We start from the raw sequence: 26,510 nt of genomic DNA, 5'->3' as shown, positions 1-26,510 counted from the left end.
TAATTGAAAGGCACTTCCTCCGGCTTTGGGAAGACTCATTTCTCAGCATCAGGTTTACAAGTGAATTCTGGGCTGACTGGTCAAGAAGGGAGTTTGTATGTAATTAGCCCAGACTGGGGAACAGTTCGGAAACTTGCTGGAAAGAACACGGGAGTCTCTGTATCACCTTTAATCAAGGTTAGGGCTTTGTGACACATTCACGTGGACATGTGATCGTGGCTGCACACACAAGTGCTGACATGTGCCAACTCCTTGCCAAGCACCTCAGCTCATCTCCCCACCAGCCAGCCCCTAACTGCCATCCGTCTCACCCTGCTGGCCGCCTTCTTCTTCCCGGAGCATGGTAACTCCCTCCCTCCATTTAACTTCAGGACATTTGCACGTGATGCTTCCACTGCCTGGAAGGCTCTTTCCCAGCTCTTTGCCTGTTTGGTCCCTTCCCATTCTTGTCTCTGCTTAAACATCACCTCCTCAGAGCACTCGCCCGACCATCACATTTAAAGTAGCCCTCCTCCTTAAACGGCCAGTTCCATTCACTCTCTTCACACTATGACCAGAGCCATAGTTATCCTGTGTATTTATGTGCTTATATGTTGACTAGCTGTGCCCTCCTCTAGAATGTTCACTCCCTGTGGGCAAGGCTGCCTGTCTTGTTCGCCGCCGTGCCCCGTGGCACCTATGGTGGGAACTCGGTGAGTATCTGCTGAACAAATGCATGGACAAGTGAATCCTTCCAGATCCAGGTTTTGTGGGTTCTAAATTAAAATTCAAAAAGAACAAAATTACACATACAAAATGAGTTAGCAAAGGGATTTATTTAAATTCTAAAATGTTGATACATTTCAAAATCACAAAATCTATAAAATTATTGATGTTTATTAATTAGTTACCTGATTTTATACTTTTTTCCTACATTTTTCTGCTGCGTTCTTTTTTTTTTTTTTTTTTTTTTGTGAGGAAGATCAGCCCTGAGCTAACATCCATGCTAATCCTCCCGTTTTTGCTGAGGAAGACTGGCTCTGAGCTAACATCTATTGCCAATCCTCCTCCTTTTTTTTTTCTCTCAAAGCCCCCAGTAGACAGTTGTGTGTCATAGCTGCACATCCTTCTAGTCGCTGCACGTGGAACGCGGCCTCAGCATGGCCGGACGAGCGGTGCGTCGGTGCGCCCCTGGGATCCGAACCCAGGCCGCCAGTAGTGGAGCGCACGCACTTAACCGCTAAGCCATGGGGCCGGCCCACTGCTGCGTACTTCTTGCCTCTTCATATGACTAAGATTTTGTGGTATTTTTTCAATAGAGAGAATAGAAAGATGATTCTATGTGTCTTCTAGTGTGATTGGGTAAAAGTGTTGTTTTTTTTTATTATGGATAGTTGACTGCATAGAACATACAGATTGACACACAGACATACTATCACATTGTATAAGTTTTTGCCCTATAGACATAAGAATTCTGATGAGTTCTATTTCATTCCATCAAAAAATTAGTGTGTTGACACTAGTACGTATGCATTAAATTATTCCTTACAGGAGAACGTTCATTTTGACCAGGTGCTGATGAGAACAGAGTCCTCTCCTTATGGTAACTTTTCTATGATAGGAAGAATTTTCCACCTTCTAGCTTCTGGCTCCATATATTTCAAGCCTTATTTCTCCTCCTGTAATTCAGGTGCTAGGCACCATGGGCAAGCTCTTATCACGACACACATTCTGGCCCTGGACCTGGTAACAAGACATGGGGAGAGCTGGTGCCGTGGGTGGCAGGACTGTTCCTGAAAGCATCACGACTCCAGGTCAGCGAGCCCAGTGGAACTCTACGTGGAAGCGACTTCATACAAAGCTGCCACTAAATCCTAAATATGTGTGTCCCAGAAACACCACAGCCCTTTAATACCATGCGGTGTGAGGGAACGTGAAGGAGGACGTCAGAGAAGAACGAGACAGTGGTCAGAACCGACTGAAGTTGGAATATCTTCCCCTGGCAAGTTTCGCCAAGTCTACGACCACGTGAGCACAATACTGGGGCCCCTCCTGGGTCTTGGAAGGAGCCCCCATGTAAGTGAGGGGCTCCACGGTGAATCTGCCTGTGGTCCTGTTCATCAGCAGTCAATGAAGTGAGACACCATCCCCGCCTTCCTTGGCCCCCTTACCCCGGGGAGCACCTGCCACCGGACAAACCGCGTCAGAATCAAGCCCCTTTCTCTCCCTGAGGTACCATCTAGGCTCTGACGGGCATCTCCAGTTAAAACGTGACGTGCGCGGGATTTCTCCTCATCACACGTAGACCCAGCTGGGCTTTTAACCCTAACAGGATGTCACCTCACTGACTGGTGTTGCTGCTGACTCTGTGACATCTTTGGCAAGGTGGCCACAGAGAGCCATCCTGGAGCCTGCATGTGGGGGTTTTCATGTAATTATGAATGGAGTTCAAATCTCACAGCCCCAGTGAAGGCAAATGTGGGTGGTGAGCTGACTCCCTCACCAGGAGGCGGGCAGGGGGCATCAGATGCAGCTCAAAACACGTTCCCAGGCCAGAGAGAGGAGTGGTCTGAGAGAGATGGTGGCAGGGAGATTCTTTACACCCTGCTCAGCAGGCACCGGGGGAAGAGCTGAGTGCAGAGGGTGAAGGAATGACAGAGAGCATGTGTGACCACCACAATGCCCTTGTCATCATGGCAAGCAGGAAATTCTAAATAGTAAGTGACTCAAGGAATATATACTGCCAAGCCTGGTCAGGAAGAAAAACTCCACCTGTTTGGTGATTTCAGGAGCTGCTGACGGAAATTGCCGAGGAATACCAATTTATAAAAGAGAATCTAATGGAGACCTTGTTTTCCAATCCAATCTCCAACTCACATCTCGGTTGACAGATCATCTGGGGTGGGGGTGATTAATTCTCTGCTGGGCTTTAAACAGGAAGGGCCGTTGTCCTCAGCAGCGCTTCTCAAACTTCACTGCGCATCCCACGTACTCGGAGAGCTCGTGGCAGTGCAGACTGCGGGGCCCTGCGCCACAGACTCTGACTCAGCGGGTCTGGGGTGTGGCCCGGATTCTGCATTTCCAACGAGCTCCCAGCTGATGCTGAAGCTGCTGGTTCGCAGACCACAGTCTTGAGTTTTGATAACTTAGAAGGCTGCAGCTGGACAGATCTTAAGTCTCTGCCTTGATTTCCCGTGCCAAGTGGAGAACTGCACGGGCTCCGTGTTTTTCAGATGCTCAGGAAGCCGAATGAGACATGTGTAGGTTTGGAGGATGGTTTCTATGACCAAGTGCAAGTGCGAGACTTGGCCCCAAGCCGTGCCCCAGGTTGGCCTTGAAATCCACAATGGCTTCGTGGGCTGGGGGCTGCCAGGTGACAGGGCCCATGTGAGGGATGAACCATTTGCCTGGACTGCTCAGAGGAACAGCAGCCTGCAAACTCCCCCGCTCCACCACGCTGGGAGGAATTCACAACCAAACCGCCTAGGGTCTTGCTTCCTGGACCTTGGCCCTCCAGCCGTATCAGGCTTTGAGGAGCAATTAGTGAATCAGTTGACATCTTCCCTCAGAGTTCTCGGGTCACAAAAGCTAATTAACCTTCCTTTTGCCTTCCAAACAAAGAACAACCGCCAGAGCCAAACCTCCTGGAACAAAACAGGGAAGAAGAGCCATCTGTGTTAAAAAAAAAAAAAAAAAAAAAAAAAGAGTGGCAGAGAACTTTTTAAATGAGGTAAACTCCAGGGAAGGGAGACGGTGGGAGACACGCTCCGTGGAGTGGCTCCAGCCAGCGCCAGGCGGTTTCCCTGGTGGCCGCGCTCATCTTTGAGGTCCGGCCGCTGAAACATGCGGGCTTGTTTGATGTCTGGGAGATTCTGGAGGGGAGCTTGATTCCAGAAGTCCTGAGATTACCCTGAACTTGGAGGGGGGGCCTGTTGGGACCACAGGGATGGGCTCATCTGTGCCATGTGGACTTCACCAGTAATTCAAGGTGGCCTGGACGTCCTGGACTGACCGACAGAGGATTCACAGACCACTGGGAACTCTGTCCGCCTGTCAGGGCACACCACGGGCTGGCTGCGGTCACAGCATCCGCCTTGCATTCCCCTCTGAGAAGCCATGCGGTCAAGTAGTAAGGACGGGGGCTGCTGTGTGGGACCCATCTGAGCTCAAGGCTGGTTCTGACGCTTGCCGGCTGGATGACCTAGCACTGGGTTTCCCAGACTCCACCATGTCCACTGAGTCCCACTGTGCGATTGTCCTGGGGCTGCCCAACAAATGACCACTGACTGGGCAGCTTAAGACAACAGAAATTCATTGTCTCACAGTTCTGGAGGTCAGAAGTCAGAAATCAGGGTGTCCGCGGGCCACGTTCTCTCTGCTGGCTCTCGGGGAGAATCTTTCTCTGCCTCTTCCTTGCCTCTGGTGGCTGCTGGCAATCCTTGGAGCTCCTTGGCTTGTAGCTACATCACGCCCGTCTCTGCCTCCACCGTCACATGGCTGCTCCACTGTCTCTCTTCATCATCCTTCCTCTGTGCACCTCAGTGCCCAAATTTCTCTGTTCTTACAAGGACACCAGTCTTTGGATTAGGGCCCACCTTAATTCAGTATGACCTCATCTTAACTTGATTACACCTGCAAAGACTCTATTTCTAAATAAAGTCACATTCTGAGGTTCTGGGTGGACAAGATGTGTTGGGGGGACATATTCAACCCAGCAGACCCACCTTCAGGGTTTTTGCATGGCTCGGAGAGCTGATTGTGCACATCTCTTCCAGATTCTGCTGTGATGGTGAATTTTATGTGTCAACTTGACTGGGCCATGGGGTGCCCACATAGCTGGTATGACATTATTTCTGGGTGTGTCTGTGAGGATGTTTCCAGAAGAGGTTAGCATTTGAATCCATAGACTGAGTCAGGCCCACCTCAACGTGGATGGGCACCATGCAGTCCTTCGAGGAGCTGAATAGAACAAAAGTTGGGGGTACATTTTCTCTCTCTGCTGACTGCTGGAGCTGGGACACTGGTGTTCTGCCCTTGGACTGGAACTTCCACCTTCAGATCTCCTAGTTCCTAGGCCTTCAGACTCAGATTGGAATTGCACCACTGGCTTTCCTGGGTCTCCAGCTTGCAGACGGCAGATCATGGGACTTCTTAGCCTCCATAATTGCTATTTAAGAGGTTTATTAAATATGATAAATATAAAAGTATAATAGGATAGGTAAAATAGGGTAAATAAAGAGGAGATATATATACGTATGTGGATATATATACATCTCCTGCTGCTCTGTTTCTCTGGAGAGCCCTGACTAACACATCTGTGTTCAGGGACACATGTTGGTAGCTTGAAATCTGCTGTGGTGGTGGCATTTACCACAGGGAAATCTGCAATTGCTACAAGTTGAGGCTTTTTTTACCCCCTGGGGAGCCAGTTGTTAAACACTTACCAGCACCCCGCTGGATAGCTGAGGATTTCCGAGCTGTTATTTGCTCCACATTTTCTTTTACAAAATCCACATTTTTTAAAAACGAAAATAAGTTTATTTTGCAAAGATACTTTAGACCAGGGGTCAGGAAACTACAGCCCACAGAACAAAGCCAGCCCATCCTCTGTTCTTATAAATGAAGTTTTGTAGGAACACAGCCTTGCTCATCCATTTACAGATTGTCTAAGGCTGTTTTCGAATTACAAGGACAGAGTTGAGTCGCTGGGATAGAAACCATGGCCCGCAAAGCCTAAATATTTTCTCTAGGCCCTTTACAGAAAGGTTGGCAACTCCCACTTTAGGCTAATGCTTCTCAAATGCTGACAGGCAGACGAGTCCCCTGCAACCTTATGTCACAACCAAATGGAAAATCCGCAGCGCTTGCCCTAAATAGAAGGTGCTACAAAGAGGAGAACCAGCAGACTAAACAGTAGGGCAGAATTTGGCCAGAATCTGTATCCGGGGCTGAAGGCTCTGTGTCTGATGTCTCTTTTTGTTCTGAAGACATCAGCAAGCGTCCGAGGAGTGTTAAAGACGTGTTGGCAGCAAAACGAGACTTTGTCCTGCGTGTAAGAAGAGAGATTAAAAGATAATTGAAAGGGCGATAACTCCCGCCCCATACGATGCAAGGATGTTCAACGCCTGCACATTGCACTTCGGGTCTTCTTGCTGCCGCCCTGGGACGTGGCCCACACGTGGGGAGACTCTGCACTAAGACATCGTGATTTACTAAGGTGGTAGAGCTATCAGGCTAACAAATGGTTCGGGGTTTTTTTTTTACTTTTTTTCCCCAAAGTACCACCTTCTTTACCACATGTTTTGAATATCACTGAGGACCTAGCATGGCTGTATGGGGAAAGTGGAAAAGCCGAAGTGGTTGTTGATCATCTTTTACTAAGTTATACCACTTTAAGCTTTCTCTCCACAGCTCTTGCATTATTTTAAAACCGTCTGGCATCTCTCTAAAACTAATGGTACAAACCAGCGTGTGATAAATTAAAATACTTTCCACTCTGTCATACCGCAAACAAGTAGCTACTCCCAAGTCTTTGAAAAAGTACTTTCGAGATAAAATATGTACTTGTGGGTTCTGCAGGTTTTTAAAAAGTCCTGAATCTTCACAGATTCACTGGGGGGGAGGGGGCGTTTCATGTAAAATGTGTTTTTCCTTGACATTTAGAGGTCTCGCCAAGTGGTTTATTATAGATTTTGTGGACATCTTGATATTTAATTAAATTTCAGAAATATATTCTCTGTGCTCATAAGCAGGAATATGAAGAATGTATTTATTCACTGTCTATTTGTTATTCTTTTTCTGATTCTAATACAAAATTATCAGTTGGAAGTAAGTCATCAGAGGCACTTAAAATTTTTGGGGGTCGGAAATCTAATTAACCCCAGCAACTGTGCTTAAAATGTTGAATAATATAAGACAAGTCCTTACAGGAATCTGTGGTAATAGTCAGTCTGGGTGATATATTTACAACTATTTTTTTTGGAAACTGACCTTTAATGTCTATTTTGAAAAGGCATGTGGGAACGGGAAGCAGATTGGGAAACAAGTCACTTGTGAGGTCTCATCCAATACATTTCAGTAAATTATTGCTAGGTATAAGAAGCTGAATTTGTAAACTGTTTCATCGCTTTACATTTTTATAGACTGAATTAAGAATAAGTTCATAGTAAATAGACCACTCATCTCAAAATAGCCCTTCTCCCCATTCAAACTTGAAATCAGAAGGATGAAACCCCAATGTGTTCAACCTATACATTTTGGGATAAATGTATTTCACAACCACCTTGTTGGTGGGTTTGCTTAATGTGCTATCAGCCTGTGTTGTCTCCTGACAAACTAAGCTGTTCTTGCACGTTGCTGGACGCCATGTTTTATTTCTCTGTGAGTGGGATTCTAGTTTGCAGTAGAACAATTTCCTCCTCAGTTGTTTTCAAAGTACCATCAGGACTCAGCCCGTTTCTCTCCATAGACTGCATGTTTTGTCCCTAACTTAGCAGAATAAGGGCTGATGGAAATGGTCAGAACAGGAGCTACTGGAAGAAAATACAGAAGGCATGAATGGATGGTGTGGAAGGTTCTTGGGATGGTGAAGTAGCAGGCGCACCTACCTGGAGGAGCCAGGCAGGTGACCTGGAAAGGTGGGCGACAGGTGAGAGGAACTGGCACAGCCAGCAGGTGGTCAGCGCCTTCCCATTAAGAGCTGGAAATCTTAGGGGGGGCACAACTGAGAGGGAGGGGCCGGGGACAGGTGTGGCTGTCTAGCCGGCAGACTGGGCCCGAAAGCCCTGAAGCTGAGAGCAGAGTCAGTGCTGGCTAGAGGTGCGGAAGCGGAGGCCAAGCCCCGGGGAAAGAGGGATGGAGAGGGCTATTTTTGCATGGACACTATTATAGTTAAAAATGTCATTGCCTTTCTGAAATTTTAATGGCATTGGGCCATTATTTATTTCCTGCTATAACAAGTCATCACAAACTCAGTGGCTTCAAACAACACAATTTAGTATCTCACTGTTCTGGACGTCAGAAGTCTGAAATGGGTCCCACGGGCCTAAATCAAGGTGTTGGCAGCGCTGCGCACCTTGTGGAGGCTCTAGGGGAGAATCCATTTCTATGCCTTTTCCAGCTTCTAGGGGGTGCTGCATTACTCAGCTCACGGCCCCTCCATCTTCACAGCCAACGACAGTGGTCAGAGCCCCCTCACGCTGCCGTCTCTCTGGTTCTTTCTCTTCCACTTTCATAGTCCACTTATGTGGACCCTTGTGATTACACTGGGCCTACCCAGATAATCCAGATCATCTCCCCGCCTCAAAATCAGTTTAACAATCTTAAATCTATCTGTAAACCTAACCCTCTGTTTCCGTGTAAGGTGACATAGTCACAGGTTCGGGGTAATAGGGTGTGGGCATCTCTGGGGGCCCATTATTCTACCTACCACACACCAGTTCAGAACAAAGGCTTATTATGCATGAGAAAAGTAACCAGAATTCATGCCAAGCAGGACAGGACTGGAGGCATGACTGGCCCTTGGTTCTGCTGTGTAACACCCTACCCCGCAGTTTAGTGGTATAAAACCTACAATTTAGTGGTATAAAACAACTGTTTTGTTATGTTCTCAGAATCTGAGGATCAGAAACTCATCCAGAGCATGTCAGAGACAGACTGTCTCTGCTCCATGATGTCTGAGGCCTTAGTCGGGAAGATTCAAAAACTGAGGGTGACTCACTGGCTGGCGGCTGGAGTCATCTGAAGACCTCTTCACTAGTGTGGCTGGCAGTCGATGCCTCAGGTGGTTGAACTTCTCACTTGGTGGCTGAGGGCTCCAAGGGCAAGTGTCCCAGATAGCCCAGTGCAATCTGCATGGCATCAGGAGTCACACCATGACACTTATGCCACATTCTACTGGTTATGAGCAAGTTACAAGCCCCTCTACCCTCAATTCACAGGGAGGGGTGTTAGATTCCATCTCTTAGTGAGGGAGTGACATGGATCAAGAAGAGCATGCAGGATGGGAGAGACTGAGGCGTCCATCCTTGGACAAGCAGTCTGCCACATTCTCCTAGGATCCTGGCATGGCTGGCCCTCAGCAGCGATGCACTGGTTGTTTCCAGCTGCCCTCCATTCCAGGGTTGCCAGATTTAGCAAACAAAATACAGAAAGTCCAGTTAAATTGGAATTTCAAATAAACAATAAATTTATATGTATAATTATGTCAATGCAATATTTAGGATATACTTAGGCGAAAATATATGTGTTGTTTTTCTGAAATTCAAATTTAACTGGGTGCTGTGCATTTTATCTGCACCCCCTAATCCATTCTGAATGTCCATTGTTAAATATTTTGAAGGTCCCTTCTGGATTCTAGGAAGAGTAACAAGGGGACAGCTTTGGAGAGGGAGCCCTTGAGGAGGGGAGCGAACTTCTGGGTGAAGAGACCCAGACCCGAAGTGGTTAAGCTTGTTCATTCCTGCCCTTTTCTGCAGAGCCAGCCTGACCCACTCCACTTACCACAGTCTGTGAAAACACCTCCCAGCCTCCTGATAATTAACGAGAAGCGTGGAACCCATTCTTCTGATGAGCTTTCAATTAGCCTGTGTCTAATTTTCAAATGCTCATGAATAAATGATTAAGTCTGATCAGAAACAAAATCAAAGACTTCACCGCTTATGAACAGAACGTTTGGGAGATAACCTCATCGTCACTTCCATCACCCTCACCATGGCCGCCTTCCTCCTGACCAGAAAAATAGGGTGAAAGCCAGCTGTTGCTGACCGTCTTCTCTGCCAGACACCATCCTGGATTCTCTCATCTCTTGACAAACCTATTGGCTAGTTTCTATCAATATCTGAACCATGCAAACCAAGAAACTGGCGGCCAGCCAGAGGTCCCACTGCTAGAAAGCTGCAGGGCCAGGAGTACTCAGCTGGGGCTTTGCTCCTGGCCTGGTGCTTAGTTTCTCTTTTCCACTCACCATCTCTACATTTCTTTTTTCTTTTTTTTTGGTGAGGAAGATTAGCCCTGAGCTAACATCTGTTGCCAATCCTCCTCTTTTTATTGAGGAAGATTGGGCCTGGGCTAACATCCGTGCCCATCTTCCTCTACTTTATATGTGGGATGCCTACCACAGCATGGCTTGATAAGCGCTGCATAAGTCTGCGCCCATGATCCAAACCTATGAACCCTGGGCCACTGAAGCAGAGCGCGGGCACTTAACTGCTACACCACCTGGCCGGCCCCTGTCTCTACGTTTCTTGAAGAGCCAATGTCTCTTTTCTGAGGACAGAAGAGTGAGCCTGTGTACACTGGCATCCCTTTGGCTGTAGTTGTGGGTTGAATGTTGTTTCCCAAAATAGTATTTCCAAGTCCTAACCCCAGTTCCTATGAATGTGACTTTGTTGGAAATAGGGTCTTTGCAGGTGTAATGAAGGTAAGGATCTCAGGATGAGATCATCCTGGGTTTAGGGTGGGCCCTAAATCCAATGACTGGTGTCCTTGTAAGAGAAGGGAGAGGGAGACTTGGGACACAGACACTGAGAGGGAAGATGGCCACTGAAGATGGAGGCAGAGAACAGAGTAATGTTTCTACAAGCAAGGAATGCCCAAGACAGCTGGCAGCCACTAGCAGCTGAGAAAGCGGCAAGGACTAGATTGCCTCTCAGAGCCTCCAGCGGGAACCACCCCTACCAACACCTTGATCTCAAACTTCTGGACCCCAGAACTGCGAGACAATAAATTTCTGTTGTTCTAAGCCACCTAGTTTGTGGTAATTTGCTTCGGCCACCCCAGGGGACTAAGACATCTGCAACCTGAATGAGGATGTTGTCTATTTCTTAGGCCTGCAGTAGCTCAGCCGCCCGGTCCCAAACCCATGACCCCAAAACCAAACCACCATGTTGCTTTTCACCCCATGAAGCACAGGGTGTTATCCTCCCTGTTTGTATGTCAGACACAAGGGATGACTTGTGATTCTGAGCCTGCCTTAGCCTGCCTGTGTGGCGCTGGAGAAAGACGAATCATGTCAGCTAAGCCCCTCCTGGGGTCTTCAGAGGGAAATTTACAGCAACATGGAGGCTGTGTGCTTTTCTTAGTCAAAGAATCAAAATTACGGTTCTTATAACTTGAACTAGGGAAGCACTTAAATCAACTCCAAGAGTGAGCTGGCCAGCCACTTAGGAGACGAGGAGGGGCCCATGCATTGCGGGGATGAGAAATCACTGGTTAAGTAAGAGGCTCGCTGAGTTTAAATCAAAACCCAGCACCTCTGATTTTAGGAAGACTGGTAAAGTTATTACAGTTCCTGCTTTCCTTCCTGCAAATACCCCCAGGAAAGGGTGAGAGGCAGAACTGAATATGGCTGGTTCGCTCATCTCTCAGGGTGAATTCTGCTGTGTCACCTCCAGCCCTCGCCATAGCTCAACTACCATGAAAATAAACATGGTCCTATATCATCCAGCCCCTTCCCAGCAGTTCTTCCCTCCATTTGCTGGTGAGAAGGCAGGTCTCTGACTGCGGGGCTATGCTCACTCCCTGTAAAAGGGCTTTTTGCAGAGCCAGCTGAACTGTCTTTTTCCCCTGAACTTCACAAAGTGCTGATTCACCCCAGAGCCCCCAAGCAGTTGCCCTGTGAAGACATCAAGGCAATGGGAGAAGATTTAAAGGATTTGCTTAAGAGCAGCTTTGAAAACCTCAAACAGGGCGAGAACCATCTCAGCATGAAGCCAGCAGAGAGGGGCCCTTTTCTGATGGGGTTTATCTTTAATTTGCAAATATGACCACAGAGGAAGGAAAGGCCAACGAGACTAGGGCACTGATGAAATAAAAACACGTTCTTTTCCTCCATCTCCTCCACCTCGAGGAAGCCAGGGGTTCTTCAAGGTGGACACTCTGTAAGTGAAATCGACAGGATTTGGGAAACGAGATGGAACCACACTTGAGTGCAGTACATGTTCTTGTGACGCCCAAACTTGCTTGACGCACCGCTTGTTGAGCCATGCTGTGGCGGTGTCCCATATAAAGTGGAGGAAGATGGGCACGATGTTAGCTCAGGGCCAGTCTTCCTCAGAACGTCCTCAGTGAGACACTTGAGGACTCGTTGGGGTTTGATCTTTGGGCTCGATTTTCTTCCCTCAGCTTCCTGCCCCAGAGCATGTGCCCTGTGGGTGTGGACAGCCAGGGAATGAGTCCGAGGCCGCCTTCTGTGGCTGTGCCTGTCACTGGTTGGTAACCTGAGCAGGTTCTGATCCATTCCGAGCCCCCCTGTCCCATCAGTAAAGTGGGGATAAGGCTATCTCCTTACCAGCCTCGCGGGGTAGTCTGGAAGATCAAATAAGGCATGGATGTCAAGACGGTAGCATTGATGCCCCTGACTGCCTGCCATGTACCAGGCACTGTGCCAGGTGCTCCCAGAGCAGAGCACAGATTGGCCACTGTTTTATGTGGAAGGGCGGGGAGGCACAGGGAGGTGAAGGAACCCACCCCAGACCACATGGCAAAGTGAGAGGCTAGGATTCTACCCCACGTCAAAGCTAGTACTCTAAGTCATTCCTCTAAATCATTACACTTTTTTGTAAAGGACCAGACAGTAAATATTTTTGGCTTGGCGGGCGATCAGGTCTCCATTGTATTTACCCAACTCTGCCATTATAGCACAAAAATAGCCGTAGGTGATACATAAACAAATGAATGTGGCTGTGTTCCAATAAAACTTTGTTTACAAAAACAGGCAGTGGAATGGGGAGATAACACTTAACGGGGCTTTACTTTGGAGGGATGGAGTACTTTGGAGGGATGGAGATGTTTGGAACTAGGTAGAGTGGTGGTTGCATAACATTGTGAATGTACTAAATGCTGCTGAATTGTTCATTTTAAGGTGATTAATTTTGTTAGGTGATTTTCACTTCAATAAATTATTGAAAAAAAAATTTAGGTGATGAACCCAGTTTGGTCCATGGGCCATAGTTTGCTGATCCCTGCAAACAGTACCTGGTCCATTGGGGCCAGCCCGGTGGCACAAGTTGTTAAGTGTGCACGCTCCGCTGCCGCAGCCAGGGGTTCGCCAGTTTGGATCCCGGGCGCGCACCGATGCACCACTTGTCGAGCCGTGCAGTGGCGGCGTCCTAGATAAAGTAGAGGAAGATGGGCATGATGTTAGCTCAGGGCCAGTCTTCCTCAGAAAAAAAGAGGAGAATTGGCATTATATGTTAGCTCAGGGCTGATCTTCCTCACAAAAACAAAAATAAAAACAAAAACAGTCCCTGGTCGCAAACCTAGTTAAGAGAAGATATTTGAGAGGTGGCTTCAGAAGGACACAGTCAACTTGCAACAACGGAGCAGAGAAGGAACCGGATGAATAAATAACTCAACCATTCTTCATTCTCAGATGGGGTCTCCCATATGGGGCCAAAGCTGGCCATCAGCCCCTCCAGGCTTACATCATCTCCACAGCAGCCAACTCAGCCAATATCTGTAGTTTCAGTGAAAGTCCCAGGGAAGGTTCTGATTGGCCAGGATTGAGTCATCACTGTTGCCAGAAGGATAAAGCATTCTGATTGGCTAAGTCTGGATGCCAGGAGAATGAAGGCAGGTAAGGGAGCAGATGGGAATTATATCCACTGTCATCCACTAGGCTTGTTCTTCTCAGGCAGACTGCTGCTCTGGCCTTCCACAGATCACCAGCATTTTGCAATTACCTTCTTCAGAAGGCTACTGATCTCCCTGTGTCTGTTTATCCTAATTGTAGGCTAAGCGCCTCCCTAACTCCTCAAAATGGTGTTAAAATCAGGCTATTTTAACATTTATCAAACTTCATTGAAGGCTTGGAGGGGCAGAAAGAAGTTGAAAGAAGGCTATGATTTCAAGCCAAATCCACCATAGGAGTGGGTTCCTGCTAGATGAGCTTCTCTTTAACCCTCAACCTACGACCGTGTTTCTGCAGCCAGTCCACCAGTCCCAGGACCCCACCTTCTGCCTGCCATCACTAGAAGTATTTTGGAACCAAAAGAAGGAAAAACACCCCTCCCCCCTCCATACACACACACACACACACACACACACACACAAAATCCCAGGCTCATCTCCCAGGGTATACCATCAACTCAGAGGTGAATTCTGTCCACAGCAATGAGACCCCTTCATGTTACCAGGCAGGGCAATTTCCCTGCTCCTTATTTAGAATCTCTCCATTCCCAAATAGGGTTTTGGCTTCTCCTTGGCAAAATCAAAGGGCTCATTGAAATGCTTTGTTTAATTTTGTTTTTCTGAACTAAAAGAGCAGTCTTCCCTCCCAAAGATGGTTCAGAAAATTACTGAGAGCTTTAAAATAGCAGCATGTTCCCACTCCCACCCATCAAGTATTCAAAAATATAAGGGTCTAGACTCAGAGTATCCAATTTTCACATGGATAAATTAAAATCAAAATGCATTATTGCAAAAATCTATTTCCTACGGGGAAGAATTGACCTGCGACGTGTCAAGGGGGAGAACTCTAGAAAGACATCTCAATTTTCCCCATCCGCTGAGAATCGTAGCTGACCTCAGGGGCCTGCAGGCCAGGAGCTCTGTCGGTTTGGCAAAACGCATTCTCTCTTCTTCCACCCACATCTGGAGCTACATTACAATCAATCCCTCCTGGGTCCTTTTCTCACTTTTTCTTATTTAAAAAAAAAAAAGAGGTTTTTAATAGATGGGCTCTCTCTGCCAACCCCAGCCAAGTCTGTGCAGTTTCCATAATCACAGAGGTAGAAGATCAAAACAACAGAGGAGATTCTGTTCTGGGTTCTGTCTGCATCCCCAGCAGTGAGGGACATTTTGCCCAACAGAGATTTAATTGGTACCTTGCATTCTGAAGATGCAAGTCCGTTATCTGCTGTTGTTACAAACATTTTATGATTTTAGAGAAAACCGTTTTTGTTCATATGCTTCTGCTCAGATTGCCTCATTGCCTCCCTTATTTGGGGAATGTTTACCACGTCTTCTGGAACTGCTGGTTTTCAGTGAGGAAACCAACTGAGGTCAATATGGGCATTAAATACTGATCCAAGACGCAGGGCGATCGTGGTGGAGACCAGCCAGCAGCCGCCATCTCTGTGCAGGGCTGTCCTGGACTCTGGATTCCTCCCCTGGGACATCAGGACCCCAGCCTGCATCCCAGGGAAGCTGGAACAGCGACAGAGTGTCAGATCCTCCCTGGCTCTGCCAACTGCACAAGGAGGCCCCTGTAGGGTAGTTTTCAGCTGGGGATGTGCAGCCTTGAACAGTCCTTTCAGAAGTACGGTTCTCTTGGGGGCCTCCGCACACTCTCTTCACAGTGGTAGGAGCCAGGAGACAGTGAGGCAGCTAAAGAACTCACTGCTGACTTGCAGGAAATGGTTGTGGAAACAAGAACGAGGACTCTTTGTTGGCGAGTCGTTGGTTGTTTCTGTGCACAAGGCTAAGCCCATGGCCACAGGGCAGCGGAGTGCGAGGTGCAGATTGATTCTAAGGTGATCACTATCCAAGAAAAACTGTCCCCTTCACTGTTTTCACTACAGGCTGCTGTTTCTGGAGCCCGACAATTTGAAGGGAATGAGCAAGAAAAATCAACAGACACACAAGATTTGCCGTGTGATTTCAGAGGAGTTCTAGGTTTCCTGGAGCCTCAATGTGGGTCCCAGGTTCAGAACCCCTAGTCTCTCAGATCTGCTCTGAGAACATGTTCATTCCTTCATTCACTTAATAAACATTGCTTTGAGAGTTTATTAGGTAACAGGCTCTAGTGATACCCAGGTAAATAAAATAGACATAGTTCCTATCCTTTGGGAGCTTACAGTTTTTTGAGATTTTCCAAACCGTAAGCAAATAAATGAGCAAATAAAGAGTCACAAATTGTTCAAGTGGTATAAATAAATGGCAATCATAGTAATAGAGGTGAACTGGCACGGATATGGGTGGTCATCCGCTAGAAAGTTGGTCAAGGAAGGAAGACCTTTGAGAGAATGTGCCATGTAAGCCCTGCAGGCAAAGTGTTGGTGAGCATGTTCGAGGCAGAGGGAGGACATGTGCAAAGGTCCTGAGGTAAAGAGGTGCTCAGCATACCCCAGCACAGAATGGAGGCCAGTGTGGTTCAAGCGTAGGGAACCAAGGGGATGAGGGGGAGAGGTAAACGGGACCAGCTCCACCAGAGTCCTGTAGGATGGGTAGGAGTTTGGACTTTTCTTCTAAGTTTAATAGTAAGTTAAGCAAGGATTTGACACGACAGCCCAATTTAGGTTTACAATTCCTCTTCAGCTGCAGTCAAGAGAGTGTGCTGGAAGGGCAGGAATGGGAGAAGGCTAACTGGTGCCTGGATCCTAGTGAGGGGTGATGACAGCTTGAACTCAGGTTGTTGTGGTGGGGATGGGGAGAAGCAAATTAATTTGGGGTATGTAAGTGGTGTGCTGGTAAGCCAGCTCTCTGAAATTAAAAAAAAAAAAAAGCCCTGAGTGTGGGAGTTTGCCAGTTTCCATGGTGTAAATCCTCCCACCACTGGCTGATTCCAACCACCTCTGTGAGGTCACTGGACATGGAGTTGAGAAGCAACGTACACAGTCCAGCTGCAGCCCCCGCTGGTTGGACAGAGGAACCTCAGGCCATGAGGCTGAACTGAAGAAGGCACGAGGGAGAGGGAGGCATTGAAGCATCTCCCACTTCTGGGTCTGAGTAGTTGAGTGGACAGCAGGCAGAGACACAGGTTGAGACAGAAAGAGAATGAAAGGGGCAGGGATTTGCCGATGGGGCAGGGCCCATGAAAATAGAGCTTACCTGAAGCTCCTCCTCCTCCAGGATGTGTCCCCTGGGCCTGGGGCCTCTCCCCTTCCTCAGCCTCACACATGGGTATTGGCTCTGCATAATTAGTCTCCATAAACTGCCCTGCTCTCTTAGCATCTGCTCACATAGTTCTGCTCGGGGTCTGTGCAGTAGGTTATGGGAGCAAGAGTGCTGGGCTGGGAATCCAGAGACCAGGAAACAGAGGTGTAAGGATGTTAAGCTCGGGGTTACATGGTTGGTGAATGGGCCAAACTCAGTTCTTCTCACCTGGAAGGGTAAGTCCTCTCCTCTATGCCCGGTTGCTGGACGTGTTGGTTGTTAAAAATCTATTATAAACAAAATATAAAAACTGAACAGGGTTTTTTTTCTCCTTTTCCCTCTACGTCTATTTTCCCCATTAAATTATTATGCTGAGGAGAAGGAACCCAGCCCTGAAAAATGGAGAGTTGAATATTCCCTCTGTGGTAAGGGGAAGAAGTAATGAACCTCAGCATAACCCCAGCGACACACAACAAAGGCAGCATCAGATGTGTCCATTCGGAAATTACGCAGGTGCTGTGCTTTGAGCTTTTGTTAGTGTTAATCCTGCAGGCGCTGGTTAAGCCAAGGTGCTGTGCATGGTGGACTTGGCAGATCTGAGCTCTGCTGAGATCAAAGCTCAACCCGGAAGGCTTTCTGCTGACTTTCCTGGGTGTCTCCACCATCTCCGGGCACTCAGAAAAACTGCAGAGCACCTCTCAAAGCTGGCAGATGATATTTATATCAGCATGCTGTTTGTACTTATTTATTCAACGTCCGATGATGGCAGCCGCCCGCCGGTTACAGTGTTAATAAAATGCGCAATGTTAACGAGTTATTAGGGAGGCTCTCGTTCTCGCGTCTTCATCCTTTTAACCCAGGATCTGCGTCCAGCTAAAGCGTGGGGGTGAGGGAGGAGCAAGTACCCCGGAGTCAGAGGGATGTGGGTGTGAATCCTGGCTCCGGCTCTATTCACTCTGTGATCCGGCGAGCTTCTTGAACTCTCTGAGCCTTAGGCTTCCTGTTTGCACAGTGAGAGTAATCTTAGTCCCACCTCACAGTTGCTCTGAAATTACACGACCACGTTTAACTGTGCTGACGACGGTCATTATCATCATCTTTATATTCCTCATCAGAGTCCAACAGATGTGGGCTAAAATGCTGGCTCTGCCCCTTTCCGCACTGGTCATTCATTCATTCCCTCAGCAGTGTGTGTGGGTGCCTCGTCTCAGTGGCCTTCAGGGGTTTCTGAGTGTAACCCGGACGTCCACTCAGGCCCCCGGCTCCTGTCTGCCTGCGGTTTTTCCACATCCCGGGGGCTCCTTCCTCACAGTTCTTTGCAGGGCCGAGTGCTTCCTTTCCTGGTCTCACTTGCTCCTTTCTCTCTCCTCTGACCTGACTGTGACTTCTGGCTCGTTTTCTCTGATTCACACACACACACGCTCCACTCACAGGAGTCCGTGTGTCTGGGGTTGGAGGGTTTCCCGTTACAGAATCTGTGTGTCTGCCCATCGGATCTCCTGCACCTCTGTTCTGAGAAGCCCTTGGCTCCTTCCCCTCTGGCCCTTGTGCACCCTCTCCTCCCCTTCCTCCTCTTCCTCCCTGTTCTCTCTCTGCCCTCTCCAGTCCCAGGGGCTGTTCCCACAGGGAATTCCTCCACCTCCAGGAAGACACGCTGATTCCAGGGCAAGAGCAGGAAGGCTCCTGCTCCCATCCCTTCATCCTCCCATTTGAGGATCTTTGACACAATATCTCCAAAAAATCACCCCGAGAAATTCCCTTCCCCACCTCTCTACCCTTTCATCAACTTGAAATCTTGAAAGGATGAAAAACAAAGATGTTACAAGTCACTTGAAAGCACTGCATTTTAAAAGGGGCTGTTTCCCGCCTAGCGCAATTCTGTCCCAGCTGAGAAGGGCTCCTGTCCTGGATGCCAAATCCACAGAACTATTGTCGAATCCTTTCCTAAGAGGCCCTCATTGAGAGGCAGAAATCAGGAACTGGTTACCACATTAAGAGTTAAAAGGAAAAGGTACTATTAATTTTCCATTTTTAGCCATGAAATTTGCAGCTGTACGCTTACGAGAAGTATTATTTTAACCTTTATATTTCTCTTTACATTACTTTCTGAAGACAAAATTAAAAGTTAAAAATTGATACCTGACATCAAAAGCTCAGCATGCTCAAGGGCACAAGCCATGAAAAAATAAGAAGAAATGGTGGCCTTTGAAGACTTTGGGATGGAAATACATCAGGAAGAGCTCGAGTTGTCTGTAAAGATAGATGTCAGAGAAATAGCCTATAAAGATATACGTAGGGAAAGAGAAATAAGCTCTGAGGACTTTGGAATGAGTCCTTATAATTAAAATAACATAAAATATCTGAAGAGCTTTCTAGAAACTAATCAAGACAGTGTACAATAATGTGTACCTGTCAGCTAACCTATATTTCTTTTCTCTTTATAAACTGTGGGGTTTTGTCCTGTATCTCTGAGAAATGAAACATTTCACCTGAGCTCATCTTCCCTGCTTCAGTGGAGACTTCTCAAGTGCTGCCACCTGCCCCCAGTGGGGACAGGGGGTTTATCACCCATGTGTTTATGAGGGCAGAAAACTCCTGCCCAGCTCTCAATGCCGCTCCGTTTCCAAAGATCCCTAAGACAGGCAGAGAAACTTAACCTGAGGACCCTGCGCCTCTCTTTTCTGATTATAAGAAAAGTCTCTATAAATGAGCCATGGGTATTAAAAAAAATAGATCAGATAATTATTGTATTGGGGGAAAATATATCCATCAAGTCAAAAGATAGTAGTAGATCGAATAATAGAAAATACTAATAACAATAACAACTACAATAATAATGATGATGAATTTGCTAGCATTTATTGAGAACTTATAATGTGTCAGGCACTTAAGCTATCTGTTTTATTTTGTACAATGATCACTTTAAATGGATATTCTTATTATTCCCGTTTTATACATGAGAAAACCGAGACCTGGAGAGGTTAGTGGTGTCATGCACATGCAGCTGGGAGTCCTAGAATGGGGCAGTTGAATCCATGGTGCAGTTCAGAGCCTGGGGCACGGTTTGTTCATGAAAGACGGACCCTGTCCTCCTCCCTTACCAGCCACCAATTGAATTGAGCGCAATATTTAAGAATCATTCACTTGTTAATTTTCACCTGTCGCTTTCTAAAAGGAACTTGGAGTTTTGTTGAGGAGCATCCCAGCGGCCTGGCCAAGGGGTCCTGAAGGTCGCTTGGCCTCTGCACTTCAGTCAAGGCCCAAATTAAGAAGCTTTAGCCTCTTCCAGTCTTCTCTTTATCCGTCTAAATAATAAATACCTGTGTCTCTTTATTGTGATAAATCTCTCTTTCTGTCAAGTGTCTCAGTGCCTCTTGTGATGGATTCCTCAAAATCCCTTGAACCCTTGCCTCTTGTTGCTGCAGCTTCCACCCCCACCCCCTGCTCGCATCTGTTTCACTCAAACACAGCAGACAGCAGCCAGCCCCGTTAGCCACCAGCACACTTGTGGTTTCTTGCTCCGAGAGGTGCTCCATTGTCCCCGGGCCCTGGAGCTCCTCTCCCAGCTACCCTGAGCCTCTCCAGGCTGGGCCCCACCAGCGTCTGACCTGGCCCCGCCACGCCCTTGTGCCCACTCTGCCTTAGGGCCTGGACGCCTACAGCCAGTTTTGACTTCAGCTTTCTGCTCATCTGGAGAGTTTTCCAGCTGCCAGGCTGCCTCTTTCCTCATTTCAGCCCAACTCTCATGGAGGCAGGCCAGCGTTGGGCTCTCAAGGGCCTTTGCTACCTGGGACCAGAGATGTTCAACTGCAGTCAGAAAATATGGCTCAGGATCCAGGGAACTTTCTGCATCAGAAGAAAAAGTGAACAGGCAAGAAGGTGCCTTTGCTTTGACAAAAAACCTGACGGATCCTTTCAAGAGCCCATGTCTATAGATAAAAATGGGTCCTCAATACAAATGAGAATTGACCTAAGGCTGAGAAATTCTTCCTACCGCCCCCTGTCATTAATACATGAACACATGGGTTCAGCCCCAAATACCTTTTGGAAAATACAAAACCAAAAGAAACGAACACGCACCTCTCTGTGCTTTACTTTTTGGCTGAGACCGTGATGGGCAGGATTCTCCAGCTCTGCAGCTCTTCTTTGGGATCATGTGAGCAGTTCTGCTGTGGTGAGTTTGTGCAAAGCTTCAGTTCCTTCACGTTGTGGACCACTGGGTTCTATCCTCCTCTTCTCCAAGAGAACAGGAGCAAAGGGCTGCCTGGTCCAGCCAGCTCTGATGGCCCTCCACCTGTATCATGTACCCTAGAGGCGTGCAAATCTACCCGAGGGTTTGACCGATATATGGAAAAACACACGCGTAGGTATATATGTGTATCCGGATGACCAACTCATACAGTTTGCCTGACTTACTCAGTTTTAGCTTTGGAAGTCCTGTTTCCTGGGACATCCCACTGTCCGGGCAAGCAGGATGATTTGTCACTTGATGTATATCCGTATAGAATGGACAGGCTTCTTTCCTCCTCCTTCTGGAAGCTGGCTCCTACTGAAGCTACGATGCTGGAAGGTGAAATGTAAGGCTGAGTGAGAGACGGATGTTCCTCGGGCAAAACAGGGAGGAGGAGGGTCACAGGACCCCGGGGTCTTCTGGATGTTCTGTCCTGAAGCCTCATCACCTGGGGCCCTTGGGTTCTGAAGTCACTTGCTTCAGTAGCAGAACCAGAGATGGAGAGAGGAGATGGAGAATTGTGCAGAGAGCAGGCCCCAGAGGGTGTTGGCCCTAGCCCTGCTCTCCTGGCGGGACGTACTCTGGACCCCAGATCCCAGGCCCACAGAAACACAACCCGGCACTCCCGTCTGCTGACGTGTGTGGTGCTTCTATATGTTTGATTAGCTATATGGATAACCCTGGTTTAAATAACAGGATATCAGGGCTGCTACTTCTGTTTCCAGCATATCCACAAAGGGAAAAATTAGCAAGGAGGAAATAGGTCAAATACTGAGGCCAGGATTGAATCTCTGAGCAGCCCAGCAGCACGTAGAGGGGAGACCCTGCCATGAGCCACAGACGGAAAATGCAGCTAAATTCCAAGGGAGGACTGAGGCTTACGGGAGCAGGAAGGCCAGAGAAGGGAGAGCTTCAGAGGGAAGAACGTGGTCAGGCTCTGCGTCGATCCCTGGAGGGACCTGGGGAGGGGCCGTGGGCATGCTAGTGCGCTGGGCGAGCCCTCGTCGCAGGGTGGACATGAGAAGGAGCTTTGGACTCTGAGGCCGTATTGAGATCAGTGTTAGAAAGGGGTCATGTCTTCCTTCCAGACTAGGCTTTCATATATTCATTTAATGAGGACCTGTGATATGCCAGGCACCGCTCCAGGTCTCGGGGCTACAAACACAGCAGAGAGCAATCAAGTACCCATACTCAGATGTGCACAGAATACCTAGGGCCCTTATTTTATTTGCATCAAACAAATGACCACTCTGAGCCTCCGTCCTTCCTGGCTGGAGGAAAATTCCACTGCACTTATTCTCAGGGATCAGTCCCTGTCGGGGTTTTGCAGACGTCCAGGGTCTGAGGCCACGATCAGACATTACAGAGGCAGCTCTGGTCATTGGTCCTCAGGCCAGGGTGTCTGTGTTCTGGGGTGAAGGTCCATGCAGATCCAGGGGCTCTCGGTTTTATGCCGGTCTTGGGCTGCAAGAATCTTTGGCCAGGAGCTCTGAGGTGCAGGGCAGGTGTACCACACAGGTGCTTCCCTGAGATTCAGCCAAGGCTGGGCTGCTTACAGATCGCCTCCCCCAATCCATTCCTCCCTGTCTGTCTGCTCCTGGGGGCACTCCTTTTCCTCTGTTTTCCTGCAGGTTCAACTCCTTTCCAGCTTCTCAATCTCATCTCCTTGTACTCTCCCCACCTCTGCCGCTTCTAATACCTGCCCCAGAGCCTTTATACTTGTTATTCCCTCTGCCATCAATGCTCTTTCCTGGATTTTACTGTGTCCTCCTAATTTTCATCTCATCTGAATTGCCATTTTCAGAGGGGCCTTCCACGGTCACTCAATCTTAATGGTTCTCATCCCTCATCACTTTTTATCATACACACTGTTAGCTTTCCTTTATAAATACGTCATCATCTTGTTTCATTATGCTTGTTTATTGCATGTCAGTCCCAGCAGGATGTAAGCACATGAGGGTAGTGACTTGTCCTGTCTTGTTCACGACAGAATCCCCAGTGAACTTCCCAGTCTCTGGCACATAGTTGGTGCTCAATAGACATCTGTTGAATGAATGACGATCAACTCAGCATGTCTGGCTCCTCTCCTGTTAGGTACAGTTCCCTTAGGATTCCTACCTCCCTACTTCAAAGAGTCCCTATGACAGGAGGTGACTGACTTGAGAAGTAAGCTGTTTTATTTCCTTTCTGGAAGTCATAGAACACATCTATTTCTATCTTAATTAAAAAATGAGAAGAGACAATAAAATGTGTTGTTACAGATTGGATGGGTGCAACAATTGGCTTGACAGTAATCTAGGAATTTAATTATAGCAAAACATGCCCATGTAATACACATACTCAGGAAGGAAGAGTTGAAGAGGTCCAATAAATCATTGTTTTTAAAAACAGAAGAAGCCTTTGTAATCATCCAGTTACTGGTGATGAGGCCATAAAGAAGCTCTAAGCAGGCTCGGGGCTGTGCATCACAAGCTTTAATGTGCGGGCGTCTGTCTAGGATGGAAAGCTGCCTGGGAGAGGGCTGAACTATGTGGTTATTTGTCTCAAATGGAAAGCAATCACTCAGGGTGGGGATTGCTGCTTAGCGAAGATACTTCATGGCCAACTGCAGGGTCCTGCACATCTTTGAGCAGGCTAAAGGAGCAAGGTGGGGCACTGAGGATGGCCAGAAGCCATTGCAGCCCCAGTTGGGCAGAGTTACCTGGTGGACAGGTTCCAGGAGCTCGCCCAACGCTGGCCAGACCTGGCTGCCCTTCCGCCAGGCTTGGGAGGGCTGAGAGCATCCTTCTGGGGCCCACTGCCCCAGGGAGGGGTGCAGGTACCCAAGGGCTTCTTCAAGCCTTTCTGCTGTGGTGCCTCCTTCAAATGCCGGCTCTGCAGAGAGGCCTCCCACCTGTCCACCTAAAGAAACTTCCGCCACCGCCTGCCCTCACTGCCCACTCCACCCCTGCTTAATCTTCTTCAGAGTGTTTATCCCCTTCAGAAAGTATCATATGTAATGGTTTATTTACACCTTGTGGGTCTCCCCAGTTGAATGCACGCTCCGGGGAGCAGAGAGCGGGCTCAGACTTGTCATAGCTCTGCCTCCGGTTCCTGGAACAGGCCAGGCCCTGCTGATGTGTGTGGGGTGAATGAGGGTGCACCAGGATGCAACTCTCCCCTGACCCAGAAACAGAATATTTCCCTGCACGTCCCCTCCTCCAGGAAGTGAGAGTGCTAAGAAGGGGAACGAGTTTCAATGGAGGCTTCCGACCCTGCCCGAGATCTGCAGAGGGGTCCGTGGATTGTGATCATAATTTATTTTTAATCATAAAGCATTTATTGAGCGCCAAACTCTGTGAGACGACTCTTACTGTGCTCACATACATGCACACAGATGCACATGCATCCTTGTGTATACATATATACATATGTATACAAATACATATACATGTGTTATATATTGTTATTAAATTATTATTGTTAACAACTGTACTAATCATTAGAATGGATTAAGATGCACAGTGAGCACTTTTCTAGCTGTCTTCCTCCCGTATATATGGTAGAACTACACTGCCTGGCAGCCACCCCCCCTGTTGTTGGGTGGGGCTTTGTAACCGGTTCTGGCCAGTGAGTTGTGAGTGGAATTGGTGTGTGCCACCTTCATACCCGAGCACTTCTCGTGGTGTGAGACCCGAGAGCCCCTTCCTCGGCTCCCCTGAGAGGCAAGGCACCGAGCAGCAGCTGCTCATCAGCCTGGGACCCGAGCGAGGGCCATTCCAGCTGCAACAGGCGTGGGGCTTAATCAGAAATGCGCCTTTGCTATTTTAAGCCCCTGTGACCAGGAAGGGGCTTGTTACCATGACATTATAGTCAGCATCCTGGTCCATCCTGACATAGTTTTATTGTTTTTTTCTTTATGTAAAAATAATTAAAGTACAACATAAAACATTCTCGTATCACAGGCATTAGTGCAACTCAGCCAAATACTCATGACTAAGGGATTTCTTAATGTTCTAGAGAATACCCTTCCAGGGTATGTATGTATGTATGTATCTATACACACACACACACACACACACACACATATATATATATATATATATATTTAGCTATGTGTGTGTGTGTGTGTGTATAAATACCGTAAGTGACAGGGAGAGATGCCTATACACGTATAGCACATACACGTATGTGCTTGACTCAGATATAATAATTATGGTCAGTCCTTAGATTTTCAAGTCTTCTAACCTTACGAGTAAGGAAATCTGAGCCTCAGGCAAGGTCTTGATGTGCCTCAGTCTCTGAGTTGAAGAACAGAACTGCCTACGACCAAAACCAGATCTTCTGACTCTCAAGAAAGCCCTGATCCACTGTAACTCTCCATTTCCTTTATTTCTGTTTCTTCTGATGATAGGGGATGTTTTTTTCTTGCCTTAGAGCACAGCATAGGGCATACTTCAAATATGTTCATTTCTTTGGAGTAACTGAGTCATTCTTCCCCTTTCTTCCACCTTCTCCTCCTCTGATTCTTTGGATTACCGTATGTCCTTGGGCTGTTTTGTTCTTGTAAAGATACGAAATAAAGTCCTAGGCCCGGTTGCTTCTCTGTGGATTAATGCAGGCTTTTTCAGAATGTTGTTGGAGGACCGTATGCATCAGCATTATCTGGGATGCTTGCTGCACATTCAAATTCCAGACCTACTGGAATGAAAATACCAGTTGGGGCCCAGGTCTCGGCGTGTTGAACGGTCACCTCCAGGAGAGGGTACACGCGCCCAGGACATGGAGAACCATCGAAGTGATGATTAAACAGGTGTAGTCCTGGCTTCCCCTTTCTTATCTGCAACGTAATAACTTGGTGGTTGAGGGAAGGAAGGTCAAGGTGGGACTCAGTATTTATAAAGAAGCCAAGGTTTAGCAGGAAGTGTAAAGATTTAGTGTGGCTTCTATTGTCTTTGGTGGGTTGGCACAGTGAGCGTGTCCTTCCTCTGCAGAGGACAGCTGCTGTCGTGCTTGCCAGCACCTGTGCCTGGGTGACGGCACTTGTATTTTCCCTTGGGGAACCACCCTGCTCCCACTCTTAGTCTGCGTGGTTCGGGTGGGGGCTGACTCTACCCCAGCCACAGAGAGCCCCCCTGCCCAGCCCAGCCCATCGCTTTATCCCACTCTTTGGCTACAGTCACTTGTTCAGGGATCAGCTTGACACTCATCTATCAAGCAAGTGAGCCCTGGACTTGTGCTGGGACCCTTAGGAAAGGCTTCTCTCTTTGCTGGAACAGGAGCTGGTGGGAGATGAGCCCAGAACTTCTGGTGGTCCTCGTTGCCCAACCTGGGGGAGCTTACCCCAGAATGAAGTCAATGGAGGGGAGCAGAAGTCTGAGAGGAGAGTTTGAGCTTCTGCAGTTGACCTTGTCCTAAGTCGCCAGGTCATGGGAGCCAATTATTTTCTTGTTTTTAATAAGCCATTTTGTATCAGGTTTCTGTCATGTACAACCAAAAGAGTCCT

This window comes from Ceratotherium simum, chromosome 21, assembly GCF_057802395.1.
Source record: "Ceratotherium simum simum isolate JZ-2026a chromosome 21, ASM5780239v1, whole genome shotgun sequence".
NCBI lineage: Eukaryota > Metazoa > Chordata > Mammalia > Perissodactyla > Rhinocerotidae > Ceratotherium > Ceratotherium simum.
Note: the sequence above shows the minus strand (reverse complement) of the source record.